Below are 12,870 nucleotides of genomic sequence, written 5' to 3' on the forward strand. Positions count from 1 at the left end.
TCTGACCCCTCTGGTTGGGAGGGCATGTTTTTCCTAATGTGGCCTCTTCCAAAAGTGTCATGTCTTTCGCCCCCCTCATCACCCCTTCTTCTTGTGGTGGTAGCATAGTATGAAGTTAGGGAAACCCTTGGCAAATGGAATGAGGGAACCTGAGGCAAAACAGTTAAGGTTGAGCAATTAACAGCCTGCTAATAAATCACCAGATCTTATCATCCCTAATCAAGGACACTTTGGAGCAGATAATTTATACCTGTTCTCCCAACCAGAGTGGGAGTAGCTTAAATCACCCTGGTCAGGGAGATAGGTAACAGAGACCCAGTTGATGCCATTAGTGCCAGCCAAACTCCAGAACAGATGAAGTCAGGGGAATAAACAACAAAAAAGCCCAAGTGGAGCCAGATAAATCCAAGATACAGTAGTGAAGCTGACCAGAAAATGATCGCAAAATCCTGTCTGTATGCTTATTTTGATGCATCTGTTGAGACCCTTCCCTGATTCCTCCCCTAAAACTCCCTCCTTTTAAAACGGATAAAAATTCTCAAGGCAAAGGACCCAGTGTGCACTCTCTCAAGCATGCCTGAGCTTCCCCTTTCCTCAGGTGTGTGTTTTTGCTTTCTTTCTCCTAAATTCTAAGGGTTCCCACAAGACTTTCAACCTGAGGAGCATTGGGCAGTGGCAGCTCATCCTGGGCGTTAACCACCTGAATCTGTTTAGAAGGATTCTCCTTTTGCCTCTGTAACTTGTCTCCTGAATCCATGCAGCCCAGTGTTACTCACCTCTTTTGCCTCCGTAACTTCCTTTCCTGAGTCCACTTGGTGCAGTGTGACTCATTAGTGTCACTGCTTTTCCCAAGTCTGTGCAGCTCTGCATGGCTCTCTTCTGTTACTGTGTCTTTCTCCCCTGCATCTAGGCAGCTCCTGTTGCTGGGATCTTGCCTCTTCTATCTCAAGCCCTTCCTTTGTTTCACTGTCCCCAGCTTTAATAAATGTACTCTCAAAATCACCTAGGCTTGTGTTGTGAAATCTTTCCTAGATGAAGTAAGGAACCCACACATTTCAGACCCTCTCCAGTCAGAGCTGTCTCGATCCTGTTCTCCAGTGACAGTGTCAATTTTCATTATAATGATGGTATAATGAGCTTTGGTGTTGGTCTGTGGTCAGTTTTTCCTCCATCTTGGAATGATCTGGTTTTAGCCAGTTATTGACTGACTTCTGTGACCACCACAGGGATTTTCTTCCGTCAGCCGTTTTTCTTTGATCATGTGTGGAGGTGGGGGCTCTGGTGAGAGGACCTAATGGCTTATGGGCCTGTGATATCAGCTCTTACTTCCTTATTCCCCTTGCTGGGATTTTCTCTAACTTCTTTCTCTTCTCCCTCAATTCCGTGAAAGGTTTTGAGGAGGTGAAGAAGGCTGGTATATCTTTCAGAATGCACAGTTATTTTGGAATGTAAAGAATTTCTTTGGGTTGAATTCCATGGAAGTTTGTCACTGACCTGTGTTCCTGAACTATGGAATATGAATATTTGGATTTAGGAGTAGTTTCTCATGATCAAAAATTAACAAATACTGTGGACCTAAAAAAATATTTATACAAAATATATTTAAACAGTACATTGCTTATAAATGTGATTCTGCGTATAAAATTCTATAATGCATTATACAGATATTTGGTGATTTGATGATGTGAAGGACTTTTAAGATCTACTTAAGTACTCTAAAGAAAAGACCAAGAGAGCGAAGTCATTTGGCCCTAATTCCACAGCTTGTGGCAGTGTTAAGAAAAATTAAAAAGTAAAAACAATAAAAACCTGCACTGTTGGTGAGGGTTGGATGTCAGAAATTAGGTGTAAAGAGGAGACAGTAACAAAGCAAACTTAAAATCTTAATTTCATTTTACACTATTTACTTTTGCTTTAGCTAGGATGGACTATAATTTTTTAAATCAACTAAACTTAAAAACAAAAAGCCCTGGCTGGATAGCTCGGTTGGAGTATTGTCGGATGCGCCTGGGTTGCAGGTCCAGTCTCTAGTTGGGGCACATGCAAGAAGAAACCAATGAATGCATGGGTGGGTGGGGCAACAGATCACTGCCTCTCTCTGTCTCTCTCACTCACACAAATAAATTTTTTTTTAAAAAGCTGAGGCATACAGGAGACATCAGAATAAGAGAAGGTAAGTTTACATGATAAATTTTTGTCCTAACATATCTAAGTTCAAGGAACAGTTTGGCTCACGCTATTTCTCTTCCCCAAAATGGGTTTACATGTTCCAGTTTTTCTTACCATTTATCATCTTTACTGTTCCCATGATGAAAATTGTACAAGCATATAGAGAGATTACATGTCCTAGGCAGGAAAGTTATTTAATAAGGTTTAAAATACTACTTCTGCCTCGAAGCTGGAGTGTGAATCTTAGGTTCTCTTGAAATTCTTAGTTTTAATTCAGTGAGGATGCTCCATTTAACTAAACCAGGCCTGTCAATATTTCTGCTGAAACACAGGTTGGCCTGGGACCGTGGCCTGCTGTGACCCATTACAAAACAATTTTGTTAATGTCTCATTTTAAAATTCGTGCAAAATTTTATTTCATTCCAAATTGTTCATGTTAACTTTAACAAAAATTTTGCTTTACTCTTAATAACTACCTAAATCTTAAAGCCAAATTTATGTTCCAGGAAATGGTGTTTTCTTCATGCTGTGTGTCGTCCTAATTCCATTGCATCTTACTTCTCTTGGGGTGAGGTGGGGGCGGTGTGCACCATATTAGAAAACAAAGTAATTTATGTTATAGAGTCATTTTCTTTAAACGTGTAAACTTTCCATACAATCTCCAGTAAAGCGCAGTAACAGAAGAGGATGTGTTCCTGGAAATGTGTATCCAGAAGGTGCATGTGCACAGATAATATGAGAAGTATAACTAACTTTTTAAATGTTGTATAAAAAGTTACAATACCAAAAAAATGAATTAAATACTGTACAGAGTAATGACAAACATGCTAAAAACATAAGCCTTTGAAAGTTTTGAAAAAATCTAAAATGGTGGTCCTGTAAATGTTACTTATGAGTGGATGGGTGGATGAATGAATGGGTTGTTAAGGCAGTGATTCTCAACTGGGAGTTTTACTCTCTAGTGAATGTTGGTGATTAGAGATTTTTGATTGTCATGCCTAGGAGGGACCTGCAGTGTCCAAGACAACTTCCCACAACAGAGAAGAATCTGCTGCAATATGTTGGTAGGGCCACTGTTGAGAGCCCTGAATTAAAGCTGAGAGTTGGAGGAGGATGCTGGGAAAGGAGTAGAGAAAGACAAGACAGAAACCCAGTCAATGGAGACATGCTTATGCAGTGTCCTCGGGGCTCCAGAATGGAGCCTTCTACCACAGCCTTTATCTGGAGCCTGTGGGGAAGAACCTTAATCTGATCTACTGCATTGGGTGGGAGAAGACAGCCCTTCTTTTCTGGGCAGGCCTGGAAGGATATAAGGAGGCCCATTTTGGTTTCAAGTGGTCTCTATTGCCTCCCTCAGTAGTTTTTCCATAGGGTGCCTTTCAATTTAATTAATGAAATAAGAGTAAATTGAGGGTGAAAACATTTTAATGGGAGACACTGTCAAATTTAACAGTCCCAACAAAGGGAAATGGCTCTTGTTAAATCCTTTCTCTTTGATTAGGGACAAAAGAAAAGAACTCAGAAGGCTTGAAGTTGGTAGTGGGTTACCCCAGAGGACGGAAGGGAGTACAGAAGAAGCATTACACTGTTTTCTAGGAAAGTGCCTGTTTGTTCAGAATTTGTGTGGGAAAGAAGCTGTGATCAGAATCAGCTTTGAAGCCCTGGCTGGTGTGGCTCAGTGGATTGAGCATCGGCCTGCAAACCACAGAGTTGCTGGTTCAATTCCCAGTCAGGGCCCATGCCTGGGTTGTGGGCCGGGTGCCCCGTAGTGGGTACACAAGAGGCAACCACACATTGATGTTTCTCTCTCTTTCACCCTCTCTCCCTCTCTTCCCCTCGGTCTAAAAATAAAGTATTTTTTCAAAAGCAACTGTGAAGTGTGCCCCTTAATACTGGCTTTGGTTTAGGAGTCTCCCCACCCACCTGCTGCCCTGCCACCCTTGAGGCATTTGCATTAATGAGCTGGATGGTAAGTGATTAACATTTCCATCCAGGTGAGTTCAGAAATGTTTTCCAATAAAAATAATGTGTTTTAATCCTCTGGGCTTCTACCTCTCCTTAGGTTGAGCGGGGAAAATAGCTTTGGTGCCTGCACTGAGGGGCAAGCAAATCACAACTTGAAAGTCAAACCTATTGGAATTTTCCAACTTGAGAATAGTGTTTCCATTTAGCATCTTAAAAGCATATTTTAAGGGCTTTCTGTGCTAGATAATTGAGGATAGCTATTGTGAAGTAGTAATACAATTCCTGCATGCAAAGAGCTTATGGCAAAGGAAACAATCACACAAAATGTTAAACTCGGCAAAACATGGTAAGTCCTGGAAAAAAGAAGCCCAACAGGGCTACAAGAGCACAGGTACGTGGGGCACTGGATCTAAACCCTTGAAGGCAGAATTTCCACTAAATTGCATTGGGGTTGGAGGAGGCAGAAGGAACAGCATTTTAAAAAGGAGAAATCGCAGAGGCACAGGGTCTGTGTGATATGATCTGTAGGGGGAGGGGGCCGGAGCATAGAGAATGGGAAGGAGAGTTGGGGGTGATACTGTGAGAAAGAGGCTGGAAAGGTAGATTGGGGAAAGACGGAGAAGGGCACTGGGAGCTAAGGAACTGGGCAGCAGTCTGTGGGTGTCTGCCAAGGAAAGTTTTTGTGTAGATGAGCAGTAGGGTGAGATCTGGGTTTTAAGAGGTGATTCTGGCCGTAGTGAGGATTTGGGAGCATAGAGGGGAGTGGGAGGGGAGTGGAAACAGGAGAAGGAAGAGGTAGCTTCTAAGAAAAACATTCTGGGATCCTCATAGCATTTCATTCTTCAGACATTTTAGACTTTGGATATATTTCCATTAATTTATTTGATTAAACTATGTCAGCCTTTGTGGTCACAATCTGTATTCTGGAGGATTTTTTTATTTCTAAACTCGGGTTCAGGGTTATGCCAAACCTTACAGTCATTTAGAATTCTCCTCCTTAAATCTAAACTCTCATGTTTATAATTTAGCTTTTAACTTTTGGGTATCATTTAAATTCCTCTTGGTATCTATTTTCTGCTCATTGGCTATGGAGTGCCTCTTCTTGCCCTGAGAGCATTACGTTCACTGTAATTAAAGTGCCATGTGGTTTCTTGTGATGATTCTTGTTTTTCTGAGAAATCATTTTTGCCCTGTGTAGCCCAGCCCAGGATACAATTTTGGCTTTAGTTTCCAGTGATAATACTCGGCACGTCCTGTGAGCACTGTGAGCACTGATTTCAGAAAGGACACTGAGCCTAGATATTCATGTAAAGGATACTTAGAAGATTAGTGTTTCTTATTAATTCCAGGCAAAATTATATGTAAAAATTAAAGCGATTACCCTGTTGGACTGAAGAACTCTGTATCAATACAAGTATGAGTACAACCTAGAAGTCTTACTTTGCTGAAATCAGATCTTGCTTAGGCCTATGCTGGGTTGCCTGGTACGTATAGGACCCTCACTCCCATCCCAGTAGAGATGGCATAATGTTCTTTTGTCTGGAGAAGAGTGGACAGTGAGGATTTCTCAAGGGTACTGGGTGATGGAGTTGTGACTCCATCTTTTCTCCTCAGAAATTTCTGAAAATCATTTAGTTAAAAGATAACAAGTTGCAGTGGGACTTACACTTTTGGCCGTGGTGGAGTAACTGGGACCCAATTAACCTTCCTGAATCGACAACTAGAAGTAGATGAAATATATGAAACAACTACTTTCAGAAATTGGACAACGGGTGGTGCAGGCTTCGATCACTAAGAGAAAGGGAAATAGCAGACCTACGTACTTGGAGACTGTATTAGTCAGCTCAAACTGTCAAAACAACACAGGCCCTGACTGGTGTGTCTCCGTTGGGTGTCGTTGCTCAAAGCGAAAGGTTATGGTTCTATTCCTAGTCAGGGTACGTGCCTAGGTTGCAGATACAGTCCCCAGTTGTCATGCATACTGGAGGCAACCAGTCAATGCTTCTCACATCGATGTTTCCTCCTCTTTCTCCCTCCGTTTCCCTCTCTAAAAAATAAATCTTAAAAAAAAAAATACTATAGACAGGTGGCTTAAACAACACAAACTTATGCTCTTACTAAGTTGTGGAGACTTAGAAGGCCAAAATCAAGGTGCTCTCAAGATTGGCTTCTGGTGAGGCCTCTTTTCCTGGCTTATGGATGGCTTGTGCCCACACATGACCTTTCTTCTGTGCCAGAGAGAAGAGACATTATCTGGGATCACTTATATAGACACTAGTCTTGTGGGATTAATATAGGATACATCCCACTTTTGTGGCCTTATTTAACTTCAATTATCTCCTTTAAGGCCCCCTCTCCAATTACAGTCACATTGAGGGTTAGGGCTTTAACATATGAATTTGGAAGAATACAGTTCAGTTCATAACAGTGGCACTTTTCAGACTACGGTGCAGAGAGCAGAATTCCAAGCAGAGCATGGTCACCTTACTAAGTTGAGACTGCAAATTGGAGTTCAAGGAGGTGGCATTCGTAGAGCAGAAACCATAGAGCAGGGGTGTCAAACACATTTTCACTGGGGGCCACATCAGCCTCACAGTTGTCTTCAAAGGGCCAAATGTAACTAGGACTGTATAAATGTAACTACTCCTTAATGGTTAAGTGAGAGCTTGGTGCTGCTGCCAGGTAGAAACAAGGTGCTGGGCTGGATAAAACAAGGTGGAGGGGTGGATTTGGCCCACAGGCCTTGTGTTTGTCACCTGTGCCATAGGGGAAGGAGCTATGCAAAGACTCCCAGAAGGTTCTTTAGGAGTTCCCTTGTGTGTATTGCTGAACCCCAATAGGCCAGGCAAAAAATGGGGAGTTGTAAGATGAACAGTTCCTGGAGCTTAAAAGTTCTGGGAAACATGTATGTTCTGAACTGCCAGAATGGAGGGTTACTCGTTTAGGGCATTCAGTCAAGACCCTAGAAGGGACACACCTTGGCACTAGGGCTAAACTAGCCCAAAGTAAAGACTACTCCAAACTCACACCTGCAACTTAGTAACAAGCCTTGAATTGCTCAACATGATCCCTGAGTAACCTAACTGCCTCACAGAACACCTTTTGAAGAAAACAAAACTGAACACTCCTCAATATAGAGTTTGCAATATCAATCCAATAAAAAATTACTGCATGTGGAAAGAAACATGAAAATGTGAACCCTATCCAGGAGAAAAACTGATAATTAGAAATCACCCAGAAATGACTAAAATAATGGAATTAGCAGACAAGGATTTTTAAAGTCTTTATACATATGCCCAAATATTTAAAGAAAAACATGAATACAATGATGAGAAAATTGAAGATATAAGAAAGAACCAGCCCTGGCTGGTATGGCTCAGTGGATTGAGTGCTGGCCTTCAAATCAAAGAATTGGGTTCAGTTCCCAGACAGGGCACGTGCCTGTGGGGCAGGCCAGGTCCCCAGTAGGGGGGTACATGAGAGGTAACTGCATATTAATGTTTCTCTCCTGCTTTCTCCCTCCCTTCCCCTCTAAAAATATATAAATAAAATATATTTTTAAAAAGAACCAAATGGAACTTCTAATAATAAAACAATATGGTATCTTACAAGAATAATTCACTGGAGGGCTTAAAAGCTTGAAAATGGGCTTCACTGAACTTGAAGATGTAACAAAACACACTAAACTGAAGAAAGAGAAAAATACTGAAATCAACCGAGCATTAGTGATCTGTGGGACAATATTCTGAGATACAATTTTTGAGTAACTAGAATATCAGAGGGTGAAGGGAGAAGAAAATATTTGAAAAATGCTGGTAAAAATGTTCCATTTTTTTAAAAAAGTATGAGATATAATTCATTTACCATCAAATTTACCTAAATTCTACAATTTAAGATTTTTTGTGATATTCACAGACTTATAAAACCATCACTACAAACTAATTTTAGAACATGTTTGTCCTTCCTAAAACAAACCCATCCAATCACCAACAGTCAATTTTAGAATATTTTTCTCACCTCAAAAAAAAAAAAAGACAAAACAAAGCCTATACCCTCTAGCTATCACTTCCCTGTTCTGGCACCCCCAGCCCTAAGCAACCACTAATCTAAGTTCTGTCTCTATAGATTTTCCTCTCCTGGACAATTTACATACATGAAATCATATCATACATGGTATTTTATGACTAGTTTTTTAGTTTTTTTACTTAGCACACTATTTTTAAGGTTCATTCATGTTGTAGTATGAGTCAGCATTTTTATCAGTCAAGGGACATTTGGGTTTTTCCCTTTAGGTTATTGAGAATAATATCACTATAAGCATTTGCGTATAATCTCTTTGGATGAGAATATGTTTTTAATTCTTGAGTGAATTTTAATTCTCTTGGGTGAGCTTCACCTAGAAGTGAAATTACTGGGTCATATGGTACCTTTAATATTTTAAGGAACTGACACTGTTTTTTAAAGTGGCTGTACCACTTTACATTCCCACCAGCACTGTATACATGTTCCAATTTCTCTACATATTCACCAACACTTTTTGGTTTATCTCACTTGTTGATTATAGCCATCATAGTAGTTGGGAAGTTGTATTTCACTGTGGTTTTTATTTGCATTTTTTGATAGCTAATGATGTTGAGCATCTTTTCACATGCTTATTGGTGATCTTTATGTCTAAGAGCATGTCTATTCAGATCTTTTGCTCATTTTTATTTGGGTTATCTGCCTTGCTATTTATTGAATTGTTCTGTACACTAGACTTAACAGATATGTAAATATTTTCTCCTATTCTGTGGGTTGTCCTTTTACTTTTTTAATGGTGCCCTTTGAAGTACAAAACTTGTTAGTATTGATGAAGACCAATTTATTAATATGCTTTTGGTATTATATCTGAGAAACCATTGCCCAATTTAGTGTCATCAAGCTTTATTATGCCTGTGTTTTCTTCTAAGAGTTTTATAGTTTTAGTTCTTAGAGTTAAGCCTTTGATCCATTTTGTATTAATTCTTTGCATGGTATGAGGAGGAGGCCAACTTCATTTTTTGCTTGTGTGTATCCAGTTTTCTGAACACCACTTGTTGAAAAGATTATTATTTCCTCATTGGTTTGTGTTGCCACCTTGTTATATATCAACTGATGACTAATGTAAGGGTTTATATTTGGATACTCAGTTCTCCTTTGATCTATATGAGTATATACATCGGCAATATAGATCTTTAGTTTCTTTTCTTGTGCTGTTTGATTTGGTATCAGGGTAATACTGGCCTCATAGAAAGGGTTGACTTGTGTTCACGTCTCTTGTATTTTTGAAGGAATTTGTGAAGAATTATGAAGAATTAGTATTAATTTTTCTCTTAAATGTTTGGTAAAATTCACCAGTATTGTCATCTAGGACTAGGCTTTTCTTTGTGGAAGTTTTAAAATTACTAATTTGAGCTCTTATAGGCTGAACACATTTTTTTTCCTTTTTTTTATTGTTCAAGTACAGTTTTCTGCCTTTTCCCCATTTTTTATTTCTTTTATCAGTCTCAGTATCTTGTGTATTCCTGAGAATTTGTCCATTTCACTTGTTATCTACTTTGTTAACATACAGTTGTTCACAGTATTTTCTTGTAATCCTTTTTGTCTCTGTAAGTTTGGTAATGATGTCTGCTCTTTTATTTCTGTTTTACATAATTTGAGTCTTCCCTCTCTTTTCCCTTTGCCATTCTAGTTAAAGGCTTTGTCAATTTTGTTGATCTTTTTAAGGAATCAACTTTTGGTTTTGTTGATTTTTTCCTCTTGTTTTTCTATCTTGTGAAATCCAAAAATGAAGAGAAAAATCTTTACAACAGCCAGAGGCAAATAAGACACATTGCTTATAGAGGAAAAAAAGCCCTCCAGTGCAGAAGATAAAGGGATGATGCTCCACTTAAAATGAGTGCATTGATTCTTAAAAAAAAAAAAAAAAGTTGATTTTTAAAAAGCACCTTTTCTTTCATTCTAAGGCTGTCAGATTGATCTTTGCACCAGGGAGTTTGCTCTTTTCAGAGGAACCAACCCTCTCCCTGTCCTCAGATTCCCAGACAACCACCAGGTCCCAGAGATTTTCATGGTAGAGGTGATGGTTTTCCCTTCAAGCGCAAAGAAAAAAAATAAGCCCTGCTGACACAACACACAGTAATGATCCTAGTGTAGGCAGGAAGCTATGCCAGTTATGATGCTTTTAGGGAAATATTTTTCCTCCCTTATTTTAGCCCTAATCCAGTCATTATCAACCTTTTCTGCACTTTAGAATCAACTGCCTGGAGCTTTGAAAAGCTACCGAAACCCATCTACGTCCCAAGTCAATTTAAATTTAGAATCCAGTGATGGAACCCGACCATCCAAGTACACGTGTGTATAATAAACACATGTGTGTATATATATGTATGTTGTGTGTGGATTTTTTTAACTTATGTGGAAATTTAAAAATATACAGCAAAGTGGAGAGAATAGTGATCTTCAAATGGGGGTATGAGGACCCCCAGGGGTGAAGGCTTTTTCAGGGGATCAACTTTAGCTGAATATCCAGGGTACAGTTGACACCCCAAACTTGCTCTATCCATTTCCCCACCCCACCCATGTGAGGCACAAAATGGAGGTGGTTCTCGGCCAAGAATGCCCAGATTCTGTTGCACACACACACACATGGCACTGCAGTGAGGCACACTTTTCCCTTACCCCCTTAGGTGCTAGTGGTTGGGGGCCTGCAGGCTGATTGACAGCTGTCAGTTTGAAGATGACTCTCAAGTGGTTTGCAGTTCTTTGCTTTTAACCGAATCTTAAAATGGTGAGTCATAAATTTTTGACATTTTATTTTCAATGTATCAAAATTTATCATATTGTTTTGATCAATTATGTGCTGCTAATAATTGTGATGTTAATATAAAACAAATTTTGAACACTTAGAGCCTTAAGGTTATAGGAAGTAAAGTTTAGAATTTTACAAATAAATACATGCATTAGTGGTCAAGAAGTACAAGCACATAATCAGTACTAGATCTTCAAGCATGAAAATATATCACAGTCCAATAAACTTCTTTGGAGGAGGCAGGATGAGAGTGTAAGTTCAAAAAGAAAATAAAGTAGAATGTCATTAAAGAAGAGCTGGTTCACATATTTTCAGTGGATAATGGTGGCTATTTAGATTCCATTGGATTCATTTTATAATATAGTGTTTTATTCCAAAATGTCAAGATTTATGATACATTGGAAATTACCTTCTTCACAACTGCTTTTACTTATGATGAATCATTCTAAGTGTCAATGGAAAAATAGGCAAGGGAGAACATATATTGCAATTTTTTCTTTTAAATTTTAAGAGCATGAGAAAGCACAAGTTTGAAGATCACTGGTCTAGATAGATTGCTTTGTTTCCTTCTGGAGGACCAAGGGCTATTTATTAGAATGTAACTTATTTTAAATCTTTTTTTTATGCCAGGTACTTTTATTTTTTTATGCCAATTCTTTTTTAAAATATATTTTATTGATTATGCTATTATAGTTGTCCCATTTCCCCCTTCACTCCCCTCCACCCTGTACCCCCTCTCCCACCCACGTTCCCCACCTTTAGTTCATGTCCATGTGTCATACTTGTGAGTTCTTTAGCTTCTACGTTTCTCGTACTATTCTTGCCCTCCCCCTATCTATTTTCAACCTACATGCTATGCTACTTATTCTCTATACCTTTTCCCCCTCTCTCCTCCTCCCACCCCTACTGCTAGCCCTCCATGTGCCCTCCATTTCTGTGGTTCTGTTCCTGTTCTAGTTGTTTACTTAGTTTCTTTTGGTTTTGCTTTAGGTGTGGTTGTTAATAATTGTGAGTTTGCTGTCCTTTTACTATACATGTCTTTTCTTTATCTTCTTTTCTTAGATAAGTCCCTTTAGCATTTCATAAAGTAAGGGCTTGGTGATGATGAACTCCTTTAATTTGACCTTATCTGTAAAGCACTTTATCTTCTCTTCCATTCTAAATGAGAGCTTTGCTGGATAGAGCAATCTGGGATGTAGGTCCTTATCTTTCATGACTTGGAATATTTCTTTCCAGCCCCTTCTTGCCTGTAAGGTCTCTTTTGAGAAATCAGCTGACAGTCTGATGGGAACTCCTTTGTAGGTGACTGTCCCCTTATCTCTTGCTGCTTCTGGGATTCTCTCCTTCATTTTTACCTTGGCTAATGTAATTATGATGTGCCTTGGTGTGTTTCTTCTTGGGTCCAACTTCTTTGGGGCTCTCTGAGCTTCTTGGATTTCTTGGAAGACTGTTCCCTTTGCCAGTTTGGGGAAGTTCTCCTTTATTATTTGTTCAAATAACTTTTCCACTTGTTGCTCCTCCCCTTCTGGTACCCCTATAATTCGGATGTTGAAATGTTTAAAGGTGTCCTGGATGCTCTTAACCTTTTCTTCAATTTTTTGAATTCTTATTTCATCATGCTTTCCTGCTTGGTTGATTCTATCTTCCTTCTGGTCCACTGTATTGTTTTGAGACTCAGATTCCTTCCTTTCACTATTGGCTCTCCTCCGTATATCTTCCTGCATCTCTTTTATGGTAACCTGCATCCTTTCATCTAAATTGCACCCAAAGCCCACCAATTTCGTGAGCTTTCTGATCACCAGTGTTTTGAACTGTGCATCTGATAGATTGGCTATTTCTTGGTCGCTCAAAAGGATGAATCCTGGGGGACTGATCTGTTCTGCTGGAAACATGTCTTATGTCTTTCC

Source organism: Phyllostomus discolor, chromosome 2 (assembly GCF_004126475.2).
Source record: "Phyllostomus discolor isolate MPI-MPIP mPhyDis1 chromosome 2, mPhyDis1.pri.v3, whole genome shotgun sequence".
Lineage (NCBI taxonomy): Eukaryota > Metazoa > Chordata > Mammalia > Chiroptera > Phyllostomidae > Phyllostomus > Phyllostomus discolor.